Source organism: Pseudonaja textilis, chromosome 1 (genome assembly GCF_049901715.1).
Source record: "Pseudonaja textilis isolate UNSWEBS1 chromosome 1, rPseTex1.2, whole genome shotgun sequence".
Taxonomy (NCBI): Eukaryota; Metazoa; Chordata; class Lepidosauria; order Squamata; family Elapidae; genus Pseudonaja; species Pseudonaja textilis.
This window is the reverse complement of record NC_141990.1, coordinates 36,310,066-36,327,796: the sequence shown is the minus strand read 5'-3', so window position 1 is coordinate 36,327,796 and position 17,731 is coordinate 36,310,066. Positions and strand designations below refer to the sequence as shown.

Genomic DNA, 17,731 nt, shown 5'->3' with positions numbered 1-17,731 from the left:
TTTTAATATCCATAGAGAATTCAAGGCATATTTTGGGTAGTTCTAATAAAGTCATTATCTTGTTGAGGTTTAGAGCCAGTGTGAAGTAATGAAGGGATTAAGCTATTAGATTAGGGTTTGGGAAACCCAGATCCAAGTCCAATACAACTTTGGAAACTGACTGATGGACCAATCACTTTCTCTCAGCTTAGCCTACCTCATAGAGTTATTGTTATGAGATAAAATGAAAGGCAACCCTCAACTAAGTCACATGAGGTCCTGCAAAAGAGGGAGGAAGGAAGTAGCATCAAATAGAACGATAGTATTACCCAGGTATTTAGAGGCATGGAAAATGGGCCTTCTATGGATTGAGGTATTCTTTAACTTGTATATGTAATGGCCTTGGAGTGGCCTTGGAAAAAATGTCAGAATAGGATGATGGACTCTTGGGAGCTGGTACAGATGCAGTAAGTCCATTTGAGGATAGAACATAACTGTTCTGACCTGGCTTCCAAACATGAAAAAAAACCCCAGTAGTTAAATAAATGTTCCCTTTATTAGGAGTGCCAGCAGCTCCGGCAAAAATTCTCCCTCTCTCTCCCTCTCCCTCTCCCCCTCCCTTCCTCCCCCTTCTCTCTCTCCTAACAAGTCTGTCAGGTAGGGAGATTAATAGTTATCTGCCACACCTCCTCATCCCCACCCCCTGCCTTTTATCCCCAGAGCTAGGATGAGGCTTCGCTAGCAGCGGTGGTTAGATTTCCACTGATCTCCTCTCTTCTGCCTTCTGCGCATCTGCAAGTCAGGCACTGGACCCAGCTGTCCCTCCTTTTCCTCATCAGCCATCCCCAGACCTGGGGACTGTTGACTCTCCATCTGAGGGCTGATGGATAGCCCAGGCTCCACCTCTGTTTCTGTCTCTGACAGCTCCATTCCGTCTTCCCCCTTGGAGTTCTCAGGTTGCCTTGATGCTGGCCCTGACTCCTACGCTGCCTCCTCATCTGATTCAGCTGCTGGATGGCCAGTGGCTGACAGGCCACAAGAGTAACTCTTAAGAAGCCCCTCCAAAATTATTACTGTTATGGCCTTTTATGTATATACAGTATAACTCGAGATGACAAACATACCTAATACTTCCTTTCTCCTCTTTTCTCCAAACAAAAACCCTATGAGCTGGGTTGGATTGAGAGAATGACTGACCCAAAGTCAACCAACCACCTTTCATGCCTAAAGGAGACCTTGAACTCACAGTCTCCTGGTCCTAGGCTAGCACCTTAGTTTCTGTAGCAAACTGATCACCCTTCCCATTCATAGAATTTCCTCCAGGTGGCAATACTGAATTATTTACTTAAAATTTCTGAATTCCATCCTTTTGTACACATCAGACAAATATAAGTAATAAATAATTTAAACATCTTGTGATGACCCAGGGTGGGATACAAAATAAACACAGTCACAAAAAACAGGTGAAGCCCCTTTTATTCCTTCACTTTGCTTCCAAGCTCCAAATATCCTTGACTGGAGATAAAAAACTCCCACACAAGCAGTTACAAGAAGGAGGAAATGCCGTTTAAATTATAAAGAGTAAAAAGCAACACAAACCAGTCAAGATAAGGGCTGGAAGACATCCACAGATATTAGAACACAACACACTGGGAAGGACACCAAACTCAGAGAGGAACAATAAACTAGAGATATTTCCATGGTTTGTTTCCAGCACTCACCCATATGCATGTTCATCCTCTTATCCAGTTGTCACAGCTGCAGCCCGCGAAAAGGATCAAGGCCCTCTCCTCCCCAGTAGACCAAGTCTCTCCCTTATCCTCTCCTCCCTGCATGCCCTAGGATGGAGAGGGGATGGGCCTGGGTCCTCCTCTGACTGCCTAGCTGGCCTCTGCCCTTCCCCAGCCTCCTTCACAACCTCTGAAGCCACACTTCCACTCCCTGTCAGCTGTTCCTCCTCTCCCTCAGAATCAGTCTCCACCAGGGGCATGACACATCTAGTAGAGGCATAATTTCTTGCTCCCCAGAATAAGTGTTTGTTTGTTTTTTCTCATTTTGCATCCATCCCTTCTGCCTCTGTCTTCTCTATTTTTTCTGGGATTGATTCTTAATGATCTGCTGCTGAAAGGGAAAGTAGCTATTATTGAAGGACCCTAACAAGGATAGTCTTATGTAGTAAGAGAGGAGGAACAGACCAGAATTCTTTCAAATTTATATGAGAGATTGATCAACAATTATTGAAAGTATTTGGTCACAGCTGTTAAGCTAGAAATGATGCTGCTAATTACTAGATACAATAGGAAATTACTTTTTGACCCTACGATATTGCATATTAGGTATCTTTATTTATGAAGTAAAGGAAACAAGCACAAAACCTATGATGTTTTCTATTCGCTTAGATTCCTTTCATATATAAGTAGGACCTAAAATGGAGCTCTAATGAGATTCAGTGGCAAATTATGCAAAGAGCCAAAAGGGAGCAAATACTCTTTAAGAGAACTATGTGTGATTTGCAGCCTCTTGATGTTGCATCTATTTCACAAATGTTCAAAGCATATCTTGAAGATAAATTTTACAGTAGTCATCTATACCAGCTAACTGCCAAAAGCTGCTGACACTATAAAATCATCTCTAAAATAAAAATAAAAAAGGAAATAAAATATAAATTCAGTTATCTGGGAACGAATGTATCCTACTAAATGCATCTTGGTATGTATTTCACATCTTAACTACAATTATGATATATGTAATCCCCAGGCTCAAAGTTCTGCTATAGTTCTGTAAAAAAATTTTTAATATTAAAGGTGCATTATATTTTCCCAAGCTACTAGATTTGGCCCAAGTTTGGAATAGTTATTATTTGGCACCCAATGAGGTCCATATACTTTTTTGCTCCTTAAAAACAGGTTCTGACGAGTTACCTTGGGGGCATATTCTAAGTCCCATATAATGTTTTTGATGTGATCCCATTCCACAAGGCTGACATCAACAAGAGTAGACTGACTCTAGTGTTTGGATCACATTTTTACATACTGGACTAAGCAGATATAACTAGCAGATCTAACCACCCATATCTGTTCTGACAGTTTTGCTTCATTTTGTGCCACAACCTGAAATACAACTTTTTTTAAAAAAATTGTAGTACTTATTTTAGGTCTTGGATGTCAAACTCAACACCTCATGTAGCCATCATGTGACATAGTGTGATGTTTTTTCCCCTTCATGGAGCTGATATGGGCATGGCCTGGATGTGCCACATCAGGCCCAGGGACTGCCAGTTTGACACCCCTGTTCTAAGGCAAGGGCCAATCAATGCTAGTGTTTATTCTAGGTTAGTAGAGCCAATCAAAAGATCAACTTCCCTTCCTAAAGACATATTTCTAAGTAGCTCTCAAACCTTTGTCAGATCTGCCAGATATTTAAATCAAAGTACATTCCTTAAACTCAGCCCAGGTCTAGCCTTGCTACATACAGTTCAGTGTGACTTCTTCAATGGTTGTAGAGGAGAAATATAATCTTTAGCAACTCATAAATAACTTTTGGATGAAATCATATGAAATAGTAGTGACCCAGCTCATTAGATATCTTAGTAAGCTTCTCAAGTGAAGTAAATCATCTTGCTTAGAGGCTAATTTACAGAAGACCCTGAAGGTTAAGGCAGGGGTTCCTAATCCCTGGTCTATGGATTGGCACAAATTAGTGGAATGCCAGAAACTGGGCTGTGCAAACAAGTGAAGCCACATCTGCCCTGCAGGCAGTATGCAAAATCATGCCCCCCTCAAGTCCGTGGAAAAAACTGTCTCCACGGAACTGGGCCCTGGTGCCCAAAATGTTGGGGGCCACTGCTTTAAGGGAGCACCATCAAATGGGCCCTTTGGGAGGGTTATATTCTGACTCTTGAACCTGACAGAGAGACACAAAGAAGATATTATTGAAGTCTCTTGGTTATCAGTTCCTCATGCAAGAGACCAGCAGCACCCCTGATTCTTATTTTGGACGAACCATCACCAACCAAATATGGCTCATCCAATTTCTAATTTGGGGCAGCAGATTAAGCAGAGTAAACAGCAATGCTATGCTATGGTTTACTTCCCTATGGAACCTGTCTTCTTTGTATGTTTTATTTGGCTTTGCTGGTAACCTACTTTGGAAGAGATAGATCTGCTACTTCTAAACAGAAACACTACCCTGAGAGATATTTTAAATTATTCTTTGATTGCAAACTTGATCTCAGCACCACAGGCAAATGTGCTCACTCTGAAGTCACATAATTCCTGAAGTGTGCAAAACTACCACCTTGCATCTATTCCATTTGCCTTATTACTACTAATGGAACTTGAAACTCTGCACCCAGGGGCAGGAAATGTACACAAAGTCTCTGTTAATTTAACTCACAGTGACATTGCCTCTGAACACCCATCATTGTTTTATTAATGGTTATTGCATTTCTTTCCAGTAGGGAGAGGCAGACCCTTTTAGAATGTAATATATTTAATTGCAATGATTAAAATGATAAAGATGCAGGTACATGCCATTTTTGTCTCTAACGTCCCATCACTGATTCTCCCTCTTTCCTGCTTTCTCTTATCAACTGTCATGTCTTACCACTACAGGAAGAAAATGTATAAAATACAGAACATTACATTTAATTACTGACATTAAGTAAAAATATTTGAGTAATGCTGAAAGAGAAGTCTCAATGGACATGGATCTGAGAAAAAAAGTTGGGCTTTAATTAGCAAAGATGTTGAATTATATTTATTTCTGAAATTATACATTTTTAATATAGTTAAGAAAAAGTAGTGCTCACTCAAAAAAAATTTAACCTTTACCTACCTGGAAATTTCTCCTGAAACTTGAAACATCTTTCTTCTTCTTCTAATGGATTCCAGACTGATATTTGGGAGATAATATGTGCAGGGAAATGGGGTACTGGAAAAGCACGTACATTTACCAAGTAGGTCTATCGCGTCTATGGATGTCTATGGAGATTGTCAGTCATTCAGGTCACGGTTGTCCCAAAGGTGCTTTTTTCAAGGACAAATGGACTTTCTAGTTTTTCTCTGAAGACGTTTTGCTTCTCATCCAAGAAGTTTTTTCAGCTCTGATTGGATGGTGGGAAATGGAAGGATTAATGCTCCTTGCAGACAGCTGGTCATTTGTATTCTTTAGAGCAAACTTGGCAAGTTTAAAACTTGTGGACTTCAACTCCCAGAATTCCTGAGCTAACCTGACTGGAAGAGGAATTCTGGGAGTTGAAGTCCACAAGTCTTAAAGCTGTTAAATTTGAAGACCCCTATTTTAGAGGGTCAGTGAGGAAATTTAAAGACCAGGTTCTGCCAGTTAGCTTGGGGCTCCAATGGTGGAGTTTTACATAGGGGTAGTTGGTAGATTAATAACAGAACTTATCTCCCCTCCTTTCATTCCATTGCCTCCTTTTCCATTTTTCAGTTAGGGCTGAGCATCTAGATTCTTATAGTATTTTATTTATAGTGTCTATAAGCTTTGTATAGTTTTATGTTTTAATATTGTAAGCCATGCAGAATTACCCGTAGTAAGATGGGTGGCCAATAAACTTAAGTGAGGTGAGTGGTGGCAAATGGAAGGTGGAACAAAGGAAGGAAAGTTCTTGGGAACAGAAGTTCCTAAAGCTAGGAAAATAACATAAGGTCTAATATTTTGGTATTTTGGTCTAATCACTGCCTTTACTTAATTTCTAGATGTGAACCTTTTGATACAACAATTCCCATAGAAGTGAGGATGAGCCTTACAAAATAAGATATTTTTCTGAGGATTATATTGAAAATAAAGGCTCTTATCAATTGAGCATTAATGGAAGTGTAGGGTTCTAAAAATTATTTTACTGTATCTTTTGTTTCTTATAATCATTGTATGTTTGGGTTTGTGAATGTGTTGTGTGTAGGAGGGCTTGTTGCTTCATTTAGACTGAAGTAAATGAGATAATTAACTAAAATGCAAATGTGGTGGAAATTCAATAATCACATATTTCCATTGTAAATGTGCAATTAAGTAATTATCGCTACCAATTAGCTGTTACTAAATAAGAATGGCCTCATAAAAGCCTAATTGAACTAAAAAGTGTCCATGGCATACTATAGGATGTTAATCATTTTTAAAAGTTTATTATCTCACCTTATGTTATTCTTCAACGTACCCCATCAAGCTTCTTTTAAGGAAAAACTAAACTGAGGAATTGGTTCTTGCAAAATTCATGATACATAAAGAAGATATGGCAAGCTGCCTTTCCCATTTTCTTTTCAAACAGAGTGACGGGACATGAAACTCTTCTCGCTCATTTTATCTTCAAAACAAATATATTTGAGTTAATTTATACTGCAATTTGAGAACATCATCAATGTCCTCAATGGTGGACATTGGGGTGATGAGCTTTATGTCAGTGAGCTTCACCTTCAGGTAAGGCATCTTCTGTTTTAAGGCGTAACTGTATTTACTATTTACAATATTCTTCTCTTGTACTTATGCTGGCTTGATTCTAAGCTCTTGTAAGAGAAGAGTGTTGAGGCACTTGGCAAAGTCCACACAGCACACTATAACATCCTACTATTAGAAAAATCCCTTTCTTCCATGTTCTCTCAACATTCTCCTTCAGGAAAGTTGCCAATATCCAGATTTTCTAAAAAATACATACATACATACAGACAGACAGACAGACAGAGGAAAATAAATTTATTTACAAAGAATTAAAGCATTAAAATTCACACGTATGAAGGCACAAAAAATACCTTATTTTAAAAAATATTTTATTACTGTCCAGTTGTTTGCAGTGTCTAGAAAAGCTAACTTGACTATGAATGTTATAATAGCACAATGATTATAATATTTGATTCATAAATAGAATGTTGCTGATTCAAAATGTGTATCGCCAACCTGTTCTGGTAACAGGACAGCTAGGCATGTGGACACTTTACACTATTACTGTATATCTATATATGTATTTGGAGTATTTATATCTAGTCCTTTTTTCCCCTCTTTCATATCTAAATAAAAGAGGGGGAATCTGTTTTTATGAAGCTGTTAAAGCTGTCATTATATATATTATTATGATGGATTGATTTAATTCTGTTACCTGCCTAGAGTTGCTGTTTGCAAGATGAGCAGACATAAATTGATATAAATATAAAGAAGGATGCAGACAAAATTGATTAGGGAACAGGTTTTAATATCAAAGATAGGATAAATGTGTGAAAAATCCTATTAAACTTCAAACAAAAATTATAGCTTAAAAAAAAAGTATTACCATTAGAAGAAGTAGGAAGAGAACAGATATTTGAAGGGCATTTTTCAATCTACATGAAAAAAAGATAAATTTCCAGGAAATTGGCACAGAGTTTATCCATGGTTGAGTTTGCTGTAATAAAGTCAGTGAAGGAACAAGCTGGGATGATTTGCAAGATGTAAGCGTCTGTAAAATTTACAAACTGGTGGTATAAAATGTCATGTTTTATGATGCATTCTGTTCAGCCAGCATACATAAAGGGTACTGTGATAGGAAATTGAAAGAAATGTCTGCCCTTTGATTTCCTTTCTTGAAAGCATGGCACCAGAGGTTTTGCTTGAAAGGCTATATAAACCAAGGATTCTATCTGGTTTTAGGCACCGGTTTTAAAAACCAACAGGCAATTTACTTTGTGACTGGATTGCAAATACTGGGCTAGGATAGTTACACTTAATGACTTATTTGTGTTTCTTGGGAAATGATGGTGTGAGTCCAAAGACCTTACTTCTAATTACAGTTACCTGTGGACTTTTGCAATTATTGCCTATTCCAGCATTGTTTACTTTCAATAAAATGTCCATTGGGTTAAATGCTGTACTTTGAGTGTGTGTGTGTGTGTGTGTGTGTGATGGAGCAGAGTGACCCACTGAACATCACGCAGAGGAAGCCTCCCATTGTTGACCATTGGCTTATGGGTTGATATAATCTCTATTGTGGCCAGGAAAGTTGCTTGGATATGTCCAGGAAATCCCAAGGAATTGAACTTGAGTTGAAGATTTTTCCTTTATTTTCCTAAAACGTCTAAAGATCTGGCTATACTGTCTTGTTAGTGTCCTGAATGCACCCCTGCCTTTTAATTAACTTTTAATGTTGACTTTTATTGGGACTTCCGGTTTGAGTTTCTTTGGCGACAGACTGAAGCCTTGTCTCTGTGAGTCTTCGATCCGTGCTCGCCGCTGGAGCGCCCCGAGCCAGCTGGTTTTGGGGCTAAGCCACCCAATAGAGGTGGTGAAGAAGGGGAAGACTGCCTGCAGGGTTGAGGAGAGCCGCATCTCTCCTCCCCAGCTGGCCATTACTCCCTTTCCCGAAGGCGGTTGTAGTGGTGGTCAGAAATGGCCACCATAAAGAAGAACTCGACTGGAAAAGAATGTGCAGAAGGAAGATAAGTAGAGAAAGTTTTGGTTGACCAGGTCAAACAGCAAAAGCAACAAATAAGGTACCCTGGAATTGAAACTATTAAAAAAAACAATAACATTGTTCCCTAAGAAGATTTTTAAGCTGCGAAGGAGAGAGAAAAGGGAAAAGGTTTTTTTTCTCCTTTTGCTATACTGACAGCTAAGAGACTTAAACAAGAAATTGGAAAAAAATCCACGTTGACATTAATAGGCATTTAATGCTGAAAATAAAAAGTCAAAGGGATAATAAAGATTTCTGGATAATCAAAAGGTTTTGAAAACAGGAAAGGAGAGAAAAAGAATAAAAGGGCAGGATCTGGAAGGGAGGAGACTGCCTGGAATTAAAAAGAACTTACAGCAAAATCTCAACAAGACTTCCAAAAGATACATTTTAACTGAAATATCTCAACAAAAACCTCAGGAAGAGAAAGTGGAAAAAGAAATAAGAAGAAATAACTTGGGACTATTTGGATTACTGATTTCTGGATTTTTGGTATTTGAATGACTAAAATCAATTGGGTGTTGTTTAAAACTGTTTAAAATGGCTCCACTTTTAGAAGAACTGAAAATGGAACTTAAAAAGTACAAAGAAGATGCACAAGAAGGGTGAGGTTCTTTTGGCTTCATATTTCAGTTTTTAGAAATGGAGATTTGGAACTATGAGAAACAAAAAGAAATGCCTGCAGAACAAGAAGATTGCGACAAAGAAGAAGCCATCTTTAATGAACAAGTAATCTTAGATGGGGGAAAAAAAGGAAAAGGGGGAAAGAGAATGGAAAGTTTAAGATTGGGAAAAACAACTCCAAAAAAAAAGAGCGAAAAATAAGTATAAAATCAGAAAGCAACAGAAGAGGGAAATGCAGAAGAGAGAATTAGAACTAGAGAGACAAGGGGGTAAAAAGGGGAGGGAGAAGAAGAGAGGGAAGAAAGAAAGGAAAAGAAGTTATAAAGGACAAGAAGCAAAATATAGAGAAACAGGGCCTATTTAGAGATAATGGGTGAAAATTTAATGGAAAAAGGGATTCTGCAAAGGTACATAAGATAGTATTGTTATATTAGAAATAGAAATAATTCCAGAAAATATGAAACAATGTATGATTAAAATGTTTGATAAAATAGCTATTATAATTTAGTGGAATGCTTGTCAATAAATAATTGTAACAAAATGAATATTTAATGATTTACAAAACATGGGAAGAGAAATAAGGGAAAAATTAATTATGGAGATTATATGTATTTTTAAGGAAGTATGATATTTAATTGAAAAGAAATGTTAAAGATGTTAAGATTTTAATGATTATTAATGATAGAACTGAATTGAAATGGAATGAGGGTTTACAATTACATATATTTACAATCCTTCTTTTTTTTAAAGAATATAGTGTGTATTATAAGAATGTGCCAAGCAGAATTCGATTGGAAGTTATGTATTATGTATTATATTGAAGGTCATAAACTTAAGGTATATATTGAAGTTTACATAAGAGTTGAATGGATGTAATTAAAAGATATAAAGGTGTCATACTCCAATTAATAACTACAGGAGAAAATTTGTTTAATGAGAAAAGATAATATGAAATTGAAACAGAACAGACAAAAGTATAAATATAATGATTTGAATTGAGATGAGATAATCAAAATAAAATTGAGAAAATTAAAAGAGGGGAAAAACTATATAGAAAATGTAGAATAGTATAGGCTATGGAATAGAATACAAAAAGGAACATGAAATTGAGCTTTGTGTCTGTATAAAGAAGTTCAACCCGGGACCATGCTATTTTCAAAAAAAATGTTTTACTTGTATTTTGTATGTGTGAAAACCCAAATAAAACTTTATTAAAAAAATGTTGACTTTTATCTAAATTTTATGTACAGTTTTATGTTTTAATATTTTATTTGTACACCACCCAGATTTTGTCAATAGCAGTAACAGCCAACAAGAATATAGAGAAAAAAATAAAACATGCTAACTTTTTCTAATTTTTCCAGGCTGCAGAACTTGGTTAAAAAGACACACACATGGAACTCCTGATAAAGAGGCTAAACTTTAGTAATAAAACAGAGGTTGTGTTCCAGTGTCTTTTTAAAAAATCTTAGTCTCTCATAGAATTCCATCTAGTTGTCATGGAATTCTAGAACTGCTCAAATAGTTTAACACCCCCCCCCGCCGAACAAAAGCAAAAAAGGAAAAATCCAAACTGTAAATGAATGACTAAACAAAGCTAGCATACACACATAAACAGACCTAAACTATATCTAATGCCAATTTTCAGATTTTTAAAAAAATATTAGAACATTTAGGGAAAAACTATAAAGATACTGAAATTGAACAGAGGAATCTTATTGTCAGCCCTTGCCTCTCTTTCAGTACAAAGATATTTGAGGAATAGATTTCATTAACTATTAAAATCTGGAATTCAGCATTTTTATATTTCATCACCTTTCTGCAACTGTTCGAGCTGAATTTACCTGAGTTGTTATAGCTAGAATGATTCTGCATTGGGATATAGTTTAATAAAACATCAACATCTTTAACTAGTGGTGGGATTCAAATTTTTTTACTACCAGTTCTGTGGGCGTGGCTTGGTGGGCGTGGCAGGAGAAGAATACTATAAAATCTCCAGTCAGAGCTGGTATTTGTTGGTTCTCTGAACTACTCAAAATTTCTGCTATTTGTTCTCCAGAACTGGTCATAACCTGCTGAATACCACCTCTGTCTTTAACCCTTAGCTTCCTTCCAAGATTTTTATTCAGGCTTTTAAAAACTTAAAGTTTGAAGAGATCCCTCTACCATCTTGAAAATTTTAGAAAGTAAATATTACCCTTTTCTGATTGTTTTCAAAGAAATTCAACTGCTACCCAGGCTTGGTTCCAGTTCATATTAATTCTATCATGGATTTACTGACAATGAAATATTTTTTAAAAATGCTATATTTATGCTACTTTGGGGGCATATAGTGAAATGTTGTGAGGTCAGAAAAAGGACTATTCATCTGCTTCTGAAGCAGGTATTGGTTGGAGTGGAGTTCCTTTTGTTCATTTATTTTGTAAAAAAACAGCTAGTTGTAATACATAGACTGATCATGATGAGGTGCATTGATTTGCTGCTTCCATCTGTAATGCTAATAGTTTTAAGAATGATTGTTCAGCATTTCTGTTTGTGTCCATTTTCCCCAATTTACTTTTTTTCGTAGCTTGCTATCCAATGAAAATAGCATAATAGGACATTGAAGTTTTTGAAAAGAAATATTACTCCATAGAAATTTTATTTTAAAGGTCAGTGTCTTTTTCAAGTACGTTGATTTAAACTACTGGTGTCTCATTCATTGCGATCCATGACCATAATACAGAACAAATATTTACACACATAATCACTGGAATTCATTTTAGGAACCTGGGAAAGTATGCCAATTAATTCCAAAAAGATAAATCTCCTAATGACATGGGTTAATATAAAACAATATGATACTTGCTCCAAAGCCATTTAATTACTAAGAGCAAAGTTGCATTTTTTTTTCCTGGATAGATTTATTGTTTTCTAAATCTGATAAACTGCTATTGGGCTAAAAGTACTATGACTATAATACTATTGAAAAATCTTTATCCAAAATCTACAGATTTTAAACTTTATTTGTAATCCAAGTGAAGGCAGACTATATGAAGAGTAGATGGTGGCTTGGGCTGTGTTTCAGAAGGATCTTATGAAGTTTGTTCTAGTAACCCATTAATGGGGTGAGCCTAGAAATTTCCTGCTTCTCCACTTCTTCTTCAGCACTGTCTTTCCTTTAGTAAGTTAAGAAGCTTGAGATATGTTGGACTGCAATTCCCATAATCAAGTCAGCATGATAGCTGATAGGAAATATAGAATGCCAGTTTAAGAATAGCTGTGATTGCAAAATAAGAATAAGATAGTAAAAAAAACCAAATGTTTCTTTCCAAAAAGTCAAGCTAACAGATATACTACGGATGCAGATAGTCCTTCATTTTTTCCATCTGCAATTTTAAGATTTAATCCCTTACAGTGAGTTTCAAACTAAAGAGCTGGTGTAGAATGTATCATGTTTGTGTAATAATAGATGATCTGAATGCCTAGTTTCTACTCACAGTTCCATTTGCAATAATCTGCATTCTTTGCCATTTCCAGATAGCTTTTAAGGATTTTGCACATAAAGTATATTTCAGTCAGCTAAATGGCATGTGCCCAAGATGTGGATCAGTGAGACAACAGCTTTCTCACGATGAGACTGTAAGAAGAACTATAACAAATGGTCACAGTACTCATGCTACAGATGCCAGCTGTGTATACATGTTAACTACTAAATTCAGGAGAATTCCCAATGGTTCAATTATCTTTGAATCCAAATCCATCCAGACTCATTTGCATACCTCTGCCTATGGCAGGTGTTCTTTGTTGTGTTTGTATTATGTTTCGACATATTTTCTTCAAATTCTTTTCAGAACTATTCCTGGTCATCTCTTCAAAATGCTTTTGAATGCTGTTGGAGGATAAGAGTTAATCAATGGATTAGAGCATGAGATTTAACCCAGATGTTTGGATATTACTGTTACTATTAGAGAAGTGGAACCTTCACACATCCCCAACCTTGTCACATCACCAGTGCCATGGAGTGAAACAGAAAGTCTCCAGCAATATCTTCTGAACATTTCTTTTCAGGTAAGAATGAAACCACCAAAACAGAACTTCCAAGGAAGCAGTGGCAAACTGAAGTCAGCTCTGTGGGAATAGAATGGAAGACCAAGAGAAATCAGTGAATGAATCAGCTTTCTGAACTCATCTCCAGATTACAAGCAGGACTGGGATCACCCATAGTGCCTCATACAGATGCTCCCCATGGTGAAACTGCAAAATGGTGATCTTTGGTGCATTATAAAGCTTTGGGAACCAGGAGAGTCAATTTTGTCCAAGACACAGTTCAGAGCCTTTAAAAAGAGTTTACTCACTTCCACTGGAAATGACTTGTAAATTACCTTTTTTCTGAAAACTTTCAGAATGACATTTTTTTTTAGCTTGGGTGTTTTTTATTCAATCCTCAGCAAAAGAAGTTTCATGTAACACTAAAAACTTAAAATAAAATTTTTATTTACAAATATGCAGCAAAAGTGTGATTAGAATATTTAACTTGGAAAATTTTAAATGGACTAAGGGCCAGATTGACTGTAAATAAAATGTTGAAATAATAGTAAGAATTTTTCCTGTTTTTAAAAAATTGTATTAAAAGTAGATTTTGAATTTATGTGTAAAATATTTTCCTTGGAAACTGTTAGGAATATAAGTCACCTAACAGGTATTTGGGTTAGAAATATATAAACCAGGATAGACATTTTAGTACTATATCTTTAAGAAAATGCAAAACTGTAGTTGGGTGTGGTTTTTCAAACGGCCATAAGATGGAGCCAGAAACCTGGATTGTTTTAGTCTTAGTCTCAGAAGAGAATGTGTCTGAGTGAGTATCTCTGTTTCCTTCTGTTGGAAAGTATTGCTGTTCCTCCAGTTCTTCTAATTGACTGATATTACTGGATTTAATGTAAGTCTGATACTGAACTGTTTTTGACACTGGAATTTGATATTTGGATTATCCCTGGATTGAAAAACTGACTGATTTATCTGTGAATGACTTTTGGACTGCCTATTTTGGACTTTGCTTAGACATTTCTGGAAATAAAAACCTACATTTACTGTACAGTGTATCTGTATGCTCTGTGTGTATTATTCTAACACTACTCTCTATACGTCTCCCTGTATGCGCTCATTCTCCTAACGGGGAATTACCTCAACAGAAACTGTTGTAAATTAGAAAAAGCATGATAAGGGGAGACCCTGAAGGCCGATTACTAGAAGCAAACAGAAAGAACTAAAGATTCTAATTAAAGGAGAAGACCCGCTAATGCAGAATGGAGAACAATCAGGGTTGAGATTCAAAAATCCCAACAACTGGTTTTCTGCTCAGTTGCTGGGTAGGTGTGGCCATAGTGGGCGTGGCCAATGAAAACTTCTGGGAGGGGCAGTTTTTGTCTTTCCCAGAGTCTGGAGGTTTCCCTCAGGCTTCTGGGAGGGAGAAAATAGCCTCCCCTAAGCTCTGGAGGCCCTCTGGAAGCTGGAATCAGGTCCATTTCCAGACTTCCAGAACTTTCAGGAGGGCCATTATTCACCCTCCCAGAGCCTCTGTGCGGACTCTGCACTTATCTGCACCAGGCTGTGTGGAGACTCCTGTGAGCGGTGGGGCAGGGTCGGAGGGCCAGCTGATTGGTTCAACTACGGGTTTGGCGAACCAGATGTAAATTTAGTATCAGGTTTGAACCGGCTAAATCCCACCTCTGGGAATAATATTTTAACTCTGGAAGAATTCAAGGATATATGGCAACAATGTACTCTGAACTTTCTCTTCAGTTATATGTTACTTATAAAAATGGGTTCAAAAGAGAGAAGAAAGTTCAACTGAGAACTAGGTTGTTTTGGATATGGATTTAAAATTGACAGGTTATGCAAATGATATTGACAAAGATGTTATTTAGGACTTATAAATGAAACCATATGATTTTTCAGGTGCATAAATCAGAAATGTGATTTGGATGTGTGGATTTCAACGAAGAGTGACTTGGACAACTTTCTTATTCTCGACTTGCAAAAGAGATATGTTATACTTATGAAGGAGTTCCTCAGAAGAGATATAGAGGGAATGAAAAATCAATGTTTGGAACACTACTTAAAGGGAATAAATATCAAGAGTTTCAAAATAAAAAAGATTTATATAGTTGGTTTACTTAGTCAGATTAAAATGGTTGGAGGCTTTTTTTTTGTTAGATAAGTCCCAGTGTTCAAATCTGTCAAGATCCTTCTGTATTCTGAGCCTATCTTCCAGAGTATTAGCTATTCCTGGCACTTGGTTTTTTTTTCTTTTTTTTCTTGGTTTGTATTATTTATTTTTGTATTTCAAAACTTCAGTAAAAATTATTATAAAAAAAGAAATGAGATCATGTTATATGAAAAATACTATGCCCCCTAAAGTTCTAGGAAGGTCAAAGGTGCTCAGAAGTGGCCTGTTAATCTACTTGCAAATGGATCTCTAGTTTTTTAAAAAAATCTATTTGCAAAATTTATGAGCAATCCTATATTTCATTCATTGAAATATTGAAGAGTTGTTTTTGATATTATTTGTCACTCTTTTGTCTTGGTATTAATGCTGACTCTTCTAATCCCTCATAAATTTACTCTAACTTGTAAAATCATTTTTTGTCAATATCTACCTCGCCTACCTTCAAATAAATGTGTGCTTTGAGTTCAGAGTGATCTGTCCACAGCTGAAACCCATTAAATAGAACCATACTATCATTTTGCCAGAAATTGGATAGGGAAAAACTACAGCATGTAATCCATAAAAAATAGTGGACATTTGTTTGCTCAGCACTGACAGGAAAAAAATAATAATTTGAAAATGTGTATACAATTTGAAAGTCAAATATCATAAGAGAGAAACTGTGCTTTAGCTAACTATATTATTCTGTAGTATTCTTTAGAAATTCATAGGTCTACCATTTAACAAGTAACTGGCTGCAAATAAGCTAGCTTCTGTATTTCCATGATAGCTTGAAGATCTCATATTAATAATCAGTGCTGAATTCATGTATAGCAAACAAGGAAATAAAACATTTTTTTCTACCTTACCTACACAGGGTTGCTATGTGTGGAGTCTTTGTAGAGAGATAGGAATTTGGAAATGGAATTTCTAGTGGAATTTTCAAGATTTTGATACTGTTAACCATAGTATATAGCTGGAATGGCTGTGTGCATGTAGAACTATACCGTGTTTGTTTGCTTTCTTCTTATAGGTCTGATACCAATTGATGTCAATTAGAGTGAGAGAGCCATTGGCTTCTACTATGTAAAGTGCTACAGAATTTGATGTGTTTTTCACTCCTGTTAAACATGTAAATAAAATGCTGGGAGAGATCATCCATTACCTTCGGGTGAAGTGTTATCATTATGATCTGATTTATATGATACTCAGTTGTACCTTATCCTGCTGCTAGAGGCTGTGAGTTGTGGATGGGGAACAACAACTACCTGAGAGTCCTTCTGGATTCATGTCTTCTATTTGAGGAGTAAGTGGCAGTTGTGACCAGGAGGACCTTTGCACAATTTTGTGTTGTGTTCCAGTTGCACATATTCCTGGATCATGAGGCTTTAGTCATAGTTATTTATGCCCTGACATCTCCTGAATGGGCTAGTGCAATGTGCTCTACATAGGGCTGGCATTGCAGAGTGTTCAGATGCTTCAGTTGATGCAAAATGTCTGTGGAGGTTCTCAATCATCCAGGTCATAGTTGTCTCAAAGGTCCTTTTTCCCAAAAGGCAACTGGACGTTCTTGGTTTCTTCCTGTTTTTTTTCTTTGAAAACATTTTGCATTTAACAAATTCTCAGAATTGATGAACCTTCTTGGATGAGAAGTGAAAAGTTTTCAACGAAGAAAACCCCACCAAGACATTACAGTTGCTTTTGGTATAAACACCTTTGGGAATGGTATGAGCAGTTATGGGTGTTCCTAGAAGGACATATTACATCTCTGCTCTAGGAGTTGCACTGGTTGCTGGTTTGCTTCAAGGTATAATTCAGGATGCATGGGAGCCAGGTTGTTTGAAGGACCAGCTTTCCCCAATGACTTCTATCCATGCCATCAAGTCTAGCAGAACAGACTTGTTGAGGGTTCTATCTGCTAAGATATTCCATCTGATTGGATCCAGGAAACACTTTTTGTGGTTCCTGACCTCTGGAACATCATCTCCCCGAGTTAAGATTAACCTCAACCCCTGTGGCCTTTCAGAGAGCCCTCAAAAAGAGCCCCCATGTTATTTGCATCACATATTACATCTTAATTAATCCTTTCACAATCTTGATTTTACTTCAAACAGATCAAACAGATAATCAGAGTTGGAAGGGACCTTGTAGGTCATCTAGTCCAACCCCCTGCCCAAGCAGGAGACCCTACACCATTTCTGACAAATGGCAGTCCAATCTCTTCTTGAAAGTCTCAACTGATGGCGCTCCCACAACTTCTGAGGACAAGGTGTTCCATTGGTTGATTGTTCTCACTGTCAGAAAGTTTATCCTTGTTTCCAGGTTAAATCTCTCCTTGTTCAGTTTCCATCCATTATTCCTTGTCTGGCCTACAGGAGCTTTAGAAAATAGCTTGACCCCCCTTCCTCCCTGTGGCAGCCCCTCAAATATTGGAAGACTGCTATCATGTCTCCCCTGGTCCTTCTCTTTACTAGACTAGCCAAGCCCAGTTCCTGCAATCATTT

The 17,731-nt window shown here is 36.8% G+C and overlaps 1 long non-coding RNA gene across 2 annotated transcripts in view; it reads left to right on the top strand.

Moving 5' to 3' along the window:
- Positions 1–17,731, top strand: part of LOC148127564 (uncharacterized) — a 141,097-nt gene that overhangs the window by 12,594 nt on the left and 110,772 nt on the right. The window contains exons 3-4 of one of the 2 annotated variants that reach the window (XR_015743138.1): positions 6,266–6,414; positions 16,261–16,398. This is a non-coding gene — a long non-coding RNA (uncharacterized LOC148127564). The remainder of the gene's footprint in view (positions 1–6,265; positions 6,415–16,260; positions 16,399–17,731) is intronic. The other variant, XR_015743139.1, reaches the window with a different exon arrangement.